Source organism: Protomyctophum parallelum (genome assembly GCF_964188405.1).
Source record: "Protomyctophum parallelum genome assembly, chromosome: 13".
Classification (NCBI taxonomy): domain Eukaryota; kingdom Metazoa; phylum Chordata; class Actinopteri; order Myctophiformes; family Myctophidae; genus Protomyctophum; species Protomyctophum parallelum.
Genome location: NC_139708.1, coordinates 22163899 through 22176641, shown reverse-complemented (window position 1 = coordinate 22176641; position 12743 = coordinate 22163899).

Below are 12743 nucleotides of genomic sequence, written 5' to 3'. Positions count from 1 at the left end.
CTAATTCATATTTATTTAGTTGACAATTTAACTGTAGGCCAGTGTTTTGAGACATACAAGGCTATTGTCTTGTATTGCTATAAAATTATGTGGCAAATTTCAGTGGTGGAGTAAAAACAACAAGGTCACATGGCTTTGGGGAGTTTGGGCAGCAGATCTACAAGCTCTCAACATGTCATGCTGCAATGTGCTGTGGGCTTGTAGATCACCAATTTGGATAAATAAACTGATTATTTTTCCCTGATTAAAAAAAAAAATGTTTTAAGCCTGTGCCTGCACCTCATACAGCACTATGTTCCATATTCTGCTACAGTACATGTTTGCACTTTAATTAAATTAAAGCTGCATTTGATAGGGGGGGGGGGGGGGGTTGTTACTGAAAACGATGTTGGTGCTTCTTGCACTAACTTTGCACAAAAACGGAATTTGGGAAAAAATAAAACGGAATTGGGAAAATAATAAAACAGATTTCATATGGCTCTACCTGAACGTGTATGTATGTGTGTGTGCGTGTGTGTGTGCATGCACGCGTGTATGTATGTACATGCACACTGTACACGGCAATGCACACGGCGGTGCACGCACACACACGCACACGTGCACACTCGCGGCTTTTCTCACTCTCCCCTGGCCTTTTAGCTGTCAGTTATTTTTCTTCGTCAGAAACTCTCCATTTCTGCGCTTTCATCCACCTCCCATAAAACGTCCCACCAGACACTAATTTACCTACAGTGTCACTCACTCTCTTTCAAACATTCCCCCCAATGTATATGTTATGGAACCCACAACTCTGGTGTCTCTCTCCCTCTCCCTCTCTCTCTCCCCCTGTGTGTCTCTATGTCTCTCTGCCGTGCTAACAGAGAGCTCTCTGTAGCAGCGTAACAAACCCAGTCACCCTATACTGTAACCCTTCTGCCCGAGGCCGGGAGGAACGCAGCCGTTCAATCAGGCCCGGTTTATCCAACCTCAGTCCGTAGAATAATAAATTACGCCCTATCATAAACAAATCATAATGCCATAAATCCTCAAACCTAAACAGCTGGGTGACAGGTGGAGAGGTAGGGTAGGTTGAAGGAGAGCCCCCCCCCCCCCCCCCCCCTCTCACGCGCACGCACATACACACTCACACGCACACGCATGCACGTTCCCAAACCTATACCTCCCCATTCCTTCAGACCAGGGCTAGAGTAGATTAGTCTAATGTAAAATGTTACAACACACAGACCCACATATGACATGAACACACACAAACAGAACACACACCGTGTGTGGACAGTACAGAGGTCTGTGCGTGCGCACTCGTGCATGTGTGCATATAATGTGTGCATGTGTGTGTGTGTGTGTGTGTGTGTGTGTGTGTGTGTGTGCGTGCGTGCATGTGTGTGAGTTGGGTGTCCCATGTATAGTTGCCGACCCCATTATTCATAAAAAAACCCCAAACACAATAAGTGTCAGCCTGCCGTCATCAAAAAGCTGCATGGAACAACGCCTGGACCAGCCCGCGTGCCTCTACTGTTTCAGACACACTGCAAACGGAGACCAAAAGTGTCTGCCCCCCCCCCCCCCCACACACACACCCCTCGCCAAAAACACTTCTAAACCAGCTCTCTGCCCTGGGGATGTGTGTCGGGATGGTTTACACACACTAAAAACAAACAGGCCTCCCATTGCAACCAACAGCGAAAGAAGTGGATGTGGCTTTGGACGAGAGCGAGGGAATGGGGGAGGGAGGGAGGGAGGGAGGGAGGGAGGGAGGGAGGGATGGAAGAATGGGGGGAGGAGGCAGGAGCAGGGTGCGCGTGAGGTTGAGAGAGAAAAGGAGGGAGGGAGAGAGAGAGAGAGAGAGAGAGAGAGAGAGAGAGAGAGAGCGAGAGAGAGAGGAGCGCACCGCCGAACGAGAGTGAAAGTTGTCATAAAATGACAATAATAAGAGGCCTGGGTGCCACCCACTGACCACATCAAGGCTTCTGTAATGACAGACTGCGCACAACACATGTCCGCCTGACTGAGGGAGTGTATTTGTGTTTGTGTGTGTGTGTGTGTGTGTGTGTGTGTGTGTGTGCGTGCGTGCGTGCGTGCGTGCGTGCGTGCGTGCGTGCGTGCGTGCGTGCGTGCGTGCGTGCGTGCGTGCGTGCGTGTGTGCATGTGTGTGCGTGTGTGTGTGTGTGTGTGTGTGTGTGTGTGTGTGTGTGTGTGTGTGTCTGACATGCGTATGCCCTTCTGTCAGGGCTGAAAGATGACCTAGTTAATAGAATACCATGATCATCAACATAGGCAGATACATCAGCCATGCAGTCCATAACAATGCTATGTCTATGCAAGCTCTCTACTCATAACCCAGATAAAACACATTAAGACTCTGATTGCAATTGCTCTCAAATGTATTTGCATATCAAACATTAACCACACTAACTAACATGTCTTTAACCCATTTAGGCCCGACATAAAAAAATAAATAAAAAAAAGTTCGCTCTGAAAGAATATATATTCAAAGATTTGTGCCACATTTTTCAAAAATAGCAGACCTACAAGCTCGTAGCGCGCCACTCGGTGGCGCACTATGAGCTTGTAGATCTGCTATTTTTCGATAGCTATATAATGCTCAGTTAAAACACCGAAACGGGTTCCCGCCCAGAATGGGTTTTAAGGTACACAAGGTAAACAATCATATTCACTACAGTAATCACTATTAAATGGTTATACAAAAAGTACGTCATCTATACCTGCCATCTTTATTATTCAGGTTCCGACAGGGGAATTGTTTTCGACCGGAAAATACCAATCAAGGAACTGTGTGATGGTATAAATGATCATTCCTGCACATAAAGCAAAAGCATGTGTAACTCGTGAGTGTTTAAAAATGGACCCAAATTGGACCCGTCCGGGTCTCAAGAGTTCAATTAACACTGTGTGGATGTGAGCGTTGTGTGCGCGGCGTGCGACGCTATAGTGTTCGAACTGCAACATGAATGTCACACAGCCAGCCAGCCAGCCTGACCTTGGCGTCGTCGTGTTGAGGCCAACGCCGCGTCAGGCTATATAGCATGCTAAGTGAGGCGGGCTAGCACGCACGCGCAGGCCCGGGATTGGCTGAGAGGGAGCAGATGTCCTCACACCAAAATGTCATGCTATGTGTCCGGACGGTGGTGCAGCTGGCCTGCATGTAACGAGCTGGGCCGTCGGGGGCCATGCTATGCCAGGCCGAGTGTGTGTGTGTGTGTGGGGGGGGGGGGTATAGCGGACTGTAGCTACGCAACGACGAAGGGAAAACAAAAGAACGAAAAGAAAGGAAGCCCAGGGAAGAGAAAGAGGAAGGAGAGAGGGGGGAAAAAAGCCTATACGGTTAGAAGACTTTCCAAGCTAAAACCTGAGCCATTCCATAATAACATCTAGCTAGGTTTTCACCCCTCTGTGTGATAAACTGTCTGTGCAGGACATACGGCTGCGCTGTTTACCGGAGCGGACCGTATAGAACAAAGGAAAAGGCTAGGCGGAGGAGCGATGGATAGAGAGAGACCTGAGGCCAGGACAGAAACCCTGTTCTTTTTCACAAACACCTTGTGGGGAGGAAAAAAAGAGAGAGAGAGGCTCGAAGAACCACAAAAGAGGCTCTGTGTGCTAAAGGGTATTTCAGTTAGAGTTCTAGCCAGGACAGACCCACAGAGAGCAAGCAGGCCCGTTGAAGAGAGAGAGAGAGAGAGACAGAGAGAGAGAGAGAGAGAGAGAGAGAGAGAGAGAGAGCTGGCGAGGGGAACTTTATTTGGTTAACGTCTTCCATGATTCAGTATAGGAGAAGAATGTGTGCAATTTGGCTCTGTTTATTTTGCATTAGGATATAAAATATCACACGTCCAAAGAGCCCTGGTGAAAAAAAGAGAGGGGTACGTTGGGCTTTTTTTTGAGCAACATATCGGTTATGTCTCACTGGGACACAAAGGGAAGCCTTCAGCAGTGTGCACGATGGAGGGAAGAGAGAGAGAAAAAAGAAGTCAACCAAAAACATTGCACGTTGCCAAAGAGACAGCCTCAATCATCATCACTCAGTTTGATCCAATCCACAGCACGCAGCCTGCAAAACAGCCATTTGTTTTAAAAACCAGTCTAAACACCAGTCAGGAGTATAATATACAGTATATGGACGTGAGTGCATGTATCGATTTTCTCAGCAAAATCTCTTGAGAAATGTTCATTGATTTTGGAGAGTGTAAAGGCCCTTTACACACCAGGGGGTGCTGCGAATAAATGATATAAGAATTGCCAGTGAAACTATGCATATACTGTAGTTTCTTCTTCTAATTGCAGCCGTCCGTAGGTGCCCTTTGAGGGCGGTTTTGAAGGAGTCAAGGGATTCACATGTCTTAATGACTGTTGGTAGGGCGTTCCACGCTTTGTTCACGAAGGTTGATGCCCTTGTTCGACCTTGTTCCGAATAAAAATAGTTTTATCACCATGGACTATTGGCATTCTGTGTCGGTGTGCTGATGACAAAAACAACAGTTAGAATGTTTTGTTTAATCGCATGCAGGGAAAGAAGGTGCCTCCTTAACTCTCAATTTAACGCACAGAGTAACAATCAGGATTTGACTGCATGTGTACTGCTGAATGTGTCATTTTGTCACTCAAATTATAGTGATTTTTATGTAGTCCCAGCATGACCAGTGATCCAGGCTAAACCCTCGTATAGTTCTCCGAGGCGCGTTCATGTGGCGTTGGCCTCTGAAGTCAGTTTAAGACGGTGGAAAGAAAACAAGCAGCCCTCTCTATTTTATGTAAACCAACTTAAGTTTAGTTGAAGTAATCATGTCTCTTATCATAAGGATTTCCCTATGCGGCTGCCAGGGCCGGCGTTGTGGAGTTTGACTTCGGGCCACAAAGACAAGATCTTCCACTTCATCATCAGAGGGGGAAACATTCTCAGAGCGCGGAGCAAAGACGGAGGGACTTGGCCTCTGAGGAGTCACCACCAGCCAAGGCGTCGTGGTCCCGTATCGCGGTGAAAAAGGCCCCTGGACCATGGCGGCGAGGATAATGGGAGCGTTCCTGAACCGGTCGGTGTGAACGGTCTCTCGTTATAGAGAGCCCCGCGCTCTGCACCCACCACGGCCAGAAGGGAAAATAAACTGAGATGAAAGGACACAGAAACGACAATAAAAGAGGCAGGCAGAGGGAAAGAAAGCAAGGGATTTGAGATGTTCTCGGGGGCCAAAACCGCAGATAAAAATCTAACCGCAGAATGAAGGCCAGATTGCTCTAATTCACTGTCATCTCAGGGCCTGCATGGAGGGGGAAAGAAAGAAAGAGAGAGAGTGAGAGAGAGAGGGAGGACTTTCCCTCCCGTTCTGCCTGCCCACACTCCCACACCCCGCACCCACAGTCCGCCATTCAAATTCACTGCTCTTAAATTGTTTGCCCTCTCCTTTTAATGGCTGTCTCAAGATCATCAGCTCTTAAAATAAACACATAGGGGCTTGAGTTACCCCTCCCCTATCACCATTTCCACTGCAGCATGACCACCACGTCTGACTGTACGGACTCTATCACTCTCTCTCTCTCTCGCCGTCGCTGCCTCTGTCTTTGACAGTATTGCCGTTGGTTGCTGTTGCTGTTGCTGCGCTCCCCTGTCGGTTTGGGGGTGGCTGGAAGGAGAGAGCTTCATCGCCTCGTCACATTATAAAGCCAAAGCAGCAGAAGAATGGAAACTCAAGTAGGCCATCGCTCCGGAGCAGCAGCAGCAGGGTGGTCTGTGTCTAATAATACACCAATCAAAATGTTATACCGCACAAAGCGGAGCAAATAACAGAGTGGGATCAACTTGACGGCTGCTGCTTCTATAGAGGCAGACCAGGCAGAGACATCTGTAAAAATACCTAGTAATATGGGCAATTGTAATACTCCCCCCCACCCCCCCACCCCCCGCCTCCAATCCCCCCCCCCCCCCCCCCCCCACTCCAATTTCCAATGCTTTTCAAATAATTCCTGAGCAGCTCTGGATTCGGATTTAAAATTGAAAGAAAGCAGAGACCGCATGCTTTTAAGGACATTTTATACGCATTTGCCGAGTAACTTTCCACTTACACATGGTGACAGACTGCTCCCAGTCCAGGACCAGTGATCGAGGGGCCCCCAGTCGGGGGCCTCTGCGTGTGTGCCCACTCTCTCCTGGCCCTGTGGAGCAGGGAGTCAGGTGGGTCCCAGCCAGGTCCCCTAGCCTACAGCCTAGAATACAGGTCATGCCTGTGTGCTCTGCCTGTGTGCATTTATGTGTGTGTGTATGTATGTGTGCGCGTGCGTGCGTGCGTGCATGAGTGCAATTTACAATTACATCCTGACACTTTTCTGAAAAAGCTATGTTTCTATGTCAGTCGTTCTTTGATTTTTCAAAAATAGCAGACCTACAAGCTCGTAGCGCGCCACTCGGTGGCGCGCTATGAGCTTGTAGATCTGCTATTTTTCAATAGCTAAAGCATAACATATTGCTAACACCAAAAGGGGTTCCCGCCCAAAATGGGTTAATCCAGAGTGATTTACAGTAAGCAAGAACAAAAAACACGGTAACACATCAAATACATAAAAAATAGTCATCATGAATCATACGTAAGCTTAAGAACCGAACAGTGCAGGCATATCTATCTAATGAAACTATAAGTGTATACACTATAGAGTGTTATGTCTAGTGTTATGTCTATCCCCGGACCGGCACGTTAAAATTACCACTGTTGAAGTGCCCTTGAGCAAGGCATTGAACCCCTACCATGAAATGTTCTAAGAGCAGGGCCTGGCTGTAAACAAGTTCTTGAGCTTAGTCCAGTTACCCTGGGTAAACATGGTAACTTTGCTTTGCTTACATAAAGTGCTATTTAAGTTACATAAGTTGAGCCTATATGCATATACGCCTGTACTGTAGGAGGTCGAGGCTAGGGCAAGTACTACGGCAGGTGCTATGGGCTATAAAGCTATACGTATGGGAGTCTGAAGAGGTATGGTTTTTTTCAGACTGCGGGCCCGAAAGATTGGGGCGTGAGTCTGCAGTGAGTGTGTGAGTGCGTGCGTGCTCCGTCTGTTCTAAATCAAAATATCGCAATATCTGTATGTGTGTGCATGTGCCATGTGTTGTGCACACACGTGCATGTGGTTGTTGCGTATACGTGTGCACCAGGTGTAAACTATAGGGTTCAGGTGCCAGGTCAGTCGGGGGGGCCACTAGCACATTTTGGCCGGGAACCCCTTTTTGGTGTTAGCATCATGTTATGCTTTAGCTATTGAAAAATAGCAGATCTACAAGCTCATAGCGCGCCACTGAGTGGCGCGCTACGAGCTTGTAGGTCTGCTATTTTTTTTTAAATCAAAGAACGACTGACATAGAAAGATAGCTTTTTCAGAAAACTCTCAGGATGTAGAAGACATTTTTAGAATCCGATCTCAGGTCAGAACGGGCTAGGCATATGCTCGGCCATGGACAGTGTTTGTTGTCTCTCTCGCGGTCTCTACACGCCATGGCACACATGCGCTCTCACATGCACAGGAAAGAAAAAACAACACATTAAAAATCATACGTATACAGCCTCCCTCCTATGGACTTAAAGCTAGTCACTGGGGACGCGGGCTTAATCTTTGAAGAGGGAAAGCAGACTGCATTTGAAAAAAGAGAAAAAAAATGAAAGGGGAAGGGATGCAGGCTCATGTTTATGAAAGATAACAATATTTTTCAAAGGCTGCCGCTCCGTGTTCAAGTGAAAGGGGTGTAGCCCCCCCCCCCCCCCCCCCCTGCGGATGAGACTCTCATATCTTCGGCTTTTCCGTTGCCTTTCAAATGGTCCGGTATCTAGGTCGTCCATCTCCAAAGACACTTCACAGACTCTTCAGAGGATCAAACCCAGGTGTGTAGGCACCGAGGAGGACTGGAGCCATCCCAAATAAACGTGTGAATAACATTAAAAGAAATCACCTAATCTGGAGAAATGAGGTTATTTAGACATCTCGGGTTGCCCCAGTTGGTCGACATCCAACAACATATTGTCTTATATATCCAGAAACCGTACACACTATGCATGCTCTGAGAAAATCACATTCTCCTTCCTTTTCCAGAGGGAACAGAAAGATCCTGCCTTTTGAACCAGCCGTCGTATTCCAACTTTAGGTAAAGACCAAAACGCACGGCATACAAAATCAGATTCTTTCCTCAAAAGTATCGGTTTTGGACACACAAGGCTCGATTTAGTTCATTTTGCTCAAAATGTAAGGCTATATTTCCCAGCGACATCGGGTGACTGTGGTGGATGCCCTCTATAGTGTGAAAGTGATCAGTAGTGGATTCCTCTGGCAGGGCCATAGTGTGTTCATGGTTGCCCCACACAGAGTGGGCCAAAGTGCCACCACGGTAACGGCCATGCAAGCCACTGTGCACGGCCACTCTCCTCCTCCGTGCCAAGCGGGGCCAGACAGACGCTGACACCACCTTGGAACACGGCCCAGGCACTGGAGGAGATAAATAAATAAATATAAATAAATACATTTAAAAAGAACAGCCTCGGTTGTCCATGGCAACCCAATTCAATTACCTTTTTCTGGACAGTTATATACCCGACGACACACACATGTACGGTGGCTGTGGGTTTGGTATCGGGGTGTGATATAGCCTACGGTCTTTTGTCGTGTGATTCAATGCCGACACAGTGATATCCTGGGTGTTAATGTAACCCTGAGTTTCAGGTTGAAGTTTTCTGGAAAAAAACGGTGTTTCTATGACAGTGGTGCTGAACCTTTTCCAAGTCAAGGACCCCCAGAATTATTCTGTATTTGACCGTGGACCCCATCTGAAAATATGTTGTTCCACGCACCCCCCAGAAGGAAAGATTTGAGTTAAAAACGTTCCGCTGTGAAAGAATATATTATTCAAAGATCTGCGCCACATTTTCATGATTTTTCACACATGGCAGATCTACAGGCTCGTAGCGCGGCACTAAAGTATAACATAATGCTTAAAACACCAAAATGGGGTTCCCGTCAAGAATGGGTTAAATGAACACTGAGCATTTTACGGCATACGATTTGTCTAGAGACAAAACGTGAGAGGACTGGTAAAAGACGGGACTTTGCACCCGTTGTTCCAATAAACATGCTCAAACAAACAATGCAATTTCATAAACTTCTTCTTTTTTCTAATCTCCGCCATAGTTTTTTTTTACATTATTGCTCATGAGAGAGAGTATGAGAGAGAGAGAGGGGGGGGGGAAACTGTGTTGTTTTCCTATCTTTTATGAAATTTATGCGTCAGGGCTGCCAATAAGAATTCAAATGAGTATGAAATTATAGACGAGAGAGTTGAGCGCTGACAGTTGACGGGTATAATGAGAATGTTACCGTCCAAAATTATGCCTGTGAAACGGAGCCGGCCGTCCATATGAAAAGAAAACAGACGGAGAGATGGAGCGAGTGTGTGTGTGTGTGTGTGTGTGTGTGTGTGTGTGTGTGTGTGTGTGTGTGTGTGTGTCAGGTGATTTGGTGATTTTGGTGCCAGAGCCTAGAGTGGGACTGATCCCTCTCCTTCTTGGTCTTCTGAGGAGGAGGAGGTGTGGACGAGGAAGAGCAGAAGGAGGAGGAGAAAGAGTGACGAGCGGAGACTGATTTATACAGTGTCACGCACCAGAAATAGCCAATCTACAAGCTTACGACGTGACGCAAAATGCAACACTGTCGTACAACGGAGCATACATTCAGCCTATAAGACGGAAACAACTGACAAAGTGCAGAATGGTAATTAGAGATTGGGACGAGGTGAAGCGTGGCACTTTAAAGCAAAGTCCATTGGACAGAATTTGAAGAGGAAGAAGAGGAAAAAGAAGAAGAAAAACCTTCACTGGTTACAACTATGCATGCAGCTAGCAAAACACATTACAGCCATACTGCGGAGCATGTACGAGAATGATGAATTGACCGCGACGAAAGCATAAAATAAAATAAGAAGGCCATGAAAAGTAATGCAATTTAGATTGTAGTCATTAATAAAAACTTTTGCCTTTTTTTTCCATTTTGCCGAGAGCTCCGAGCTGTGAATAGCGCCGTTTAAAAATGATTAGGGGGAAAAGCGAGCGTCTTTTATTCCCTGCGACGGCGGAGTGTATAAATCTCTCTCATCCTCTCCACTTTGTCTCTGTCTGAGCTCGCTCGTTTGTTGTTCAGCTGCTCCAGACACACGGCGCGACTTTATTTATTTATCCGATTCACATTAATTAGAGAGCGTTTGCGCTGACAAACAGGCATGCGGCCGCATTAGCGCCTGGTGTACTGTACACCCCCACCCCCCCCCCCATCCCCCGCTGCTGACTGTCAGGCCGCGGAGGCAGAGGAGGATCACGGGAAACGCTGTGCTAATGTGACAACGCCGAGCCAGAGACACGGAAAGGCACACACAGGTGTACACACACACCCACACACACACGCACGCACGCACACACACGCACACACATGCGTGCCGTGCACACACTCACACGTTTTTGCATTAATTAACAAGTGACCAAATGAAACACAATGATATTTCCAAGTATAATTAAAGGACCAAACATAAAGAAGAGATGTGGTCTGAGGATTCAAGAATAACACTATAGGATGATTATAGAACCGTTTTGGCACCAATCATTCTAAACACCACGAATCACCTTAATTACATGAAGCCTACAGTAGCTATAGCTTCCCCTTTCCGCCCTAATGTCATAATAGGCCAACATTCGTCAAAAGTAGCTAAACATTTGGCACATTCAAAGAAAATAGGGGAACCTTCGGCGAAAATGGCAAAATCTGCTATTTTCACAATTTGACATATAAAGTGTGGTTAAAGTAGGCTAAAGTAGGTCGTTAAGGTACTATCTGTAGCAGGCCTGCACCTGCATGTACTCTTAGTACAGTGCTTGTCCTGTATGCATGTACATAAAGTAAACTATATATTAGACAGAATAGAGGAGTCAAAGGTCCAGACTGCACTGTACACCCACTTCGGGTACAGTATCTTAACATCTTATAACATTCATGTTTCCTTTGCACATAGTCCCTTACAAATGAAATATACATTAAATACTATGCTCAACAAGCCTCACCCAAACCCCCCCCCCCCCCCCCCCCCCCATATTCACACTGTTATTTCAGTGAACAAAAGAGGGGCTCTCGAGGCCATGGGTGGATCCATGAAAAGAAGAAAGAAGCCCTGCTCCTGGTCCCTGGGCTGAATGGGGGCCTTTCACACTCAGAGAGGCCTGTTTACTCTCCCTCAATAATGGCTCTAATTTTCGGATCATTATTGAGTAATTCCCCCCCACCCCCTATACCCGGCGTTTAGCGCGCCCTCCCATCACTCATGGCCGCGGCGCGCGTGCAGCTCGTGCCCCAGCGCAGGTCCTCCGTCTGAAACGATATGAGTGCCCCGTTGCCCAGTCTGTAGCCCCGGCTTCTTGCACCCCATGTCCGGATACTATCCCATTCTGACCTGAGATCAGATTCTAAAAATGTCTTCTATCATCCTGACAGTTTTCATTCTGACCCGAGATCAGATTCTAAAAATGTCAGTCGCTCGTTGATTTTTCAAAAATAGCAGACCTACAAGCTCATAGCGCACCACTCGGTGGTCGATTTTTCAAAAATAGCAGACCTACAAGCTCATAGCTCATAGCGCGCCACCGAGTGGCGCGCTATGAGCTTGTAGATCTGCTATTTTTCAATAGCTAAAGCATAACGTAATGCTAACACCAAAAGGGGTTAAAGGCTTGTTTTATCGCATTTAGACCCCGAGGTCGATTCTATACAAAATGTCTTCTAAATCCCGACAGCTTTTTTTGAAAAATCTACGTTTCTATGTCAGTCGTTCTCATACATTTTCATGTCAAGGACCCCCAATCTGACCCCCCCCCCCCCCCCCCCCCCCATCTGAAAATATGTTGTTCCAGGGACACCACCCCAGAAGCAAAGATTTGAGTTAAAAACGTTCGCTCCGAAAGAATGTATATAATCATTCAAAGATTTGCGCTATACATTTTCACGATTTTTCAAAAATAGCAGACCTATGAGCTTGTAGATTTGCAATTTTTCAACAGCTAAGTATAACAGCAAAAGAGGTTCCCGCCCCAAAATGGGTTAATTTGTTCTGCTTCATTTCCCTCTCTCTCTCTGTTCAGGCTCGAAAATAATCTACAAAAATAAAAAATAAAATACATATATATATATATATATATATATATTCTTTGGCTAAAATGTTATACCATCTGGTCTATGATTTATAAGCTCGCTGTACTTCATTGGCCAGAACCATTTTGGGGATTGTTTGTGTGTGCGTGTGTGTGTGTGTGGGGGGGGGGGGGGGGGGGGGGGGGGATCATTCTCCCTTCTCATTGGACAGGAGCTGAGCATTATCCTCCATTTTGTTTTGGACCGGAATCCCCTAGCAGCACCATCACGCTGAGCAACAATATAAGCTCTGCGAAGCCGGTATAGGAAAATATACTTGTATAAATAAAAGTCACAGAGTGACGTGATGATCATTTCACTGCATTTATTCAGAGGTTTCCGCACAAAAGTAAATGATTTTTAAATCGTTGATATTTCCGAGCGCGAGTCTTATGCCGATGTGCCGGCGCAAAAAAAGATCCATACGCATGGTGGTGGGAGCCAGGGGCTCCTGTCGAGGGGGGGTGAGAAGTGTTCATCGAAAATGAGTATATATAGTGTGTGTGTGTGTGTGTGTGTGTGTGTGTGTGTGT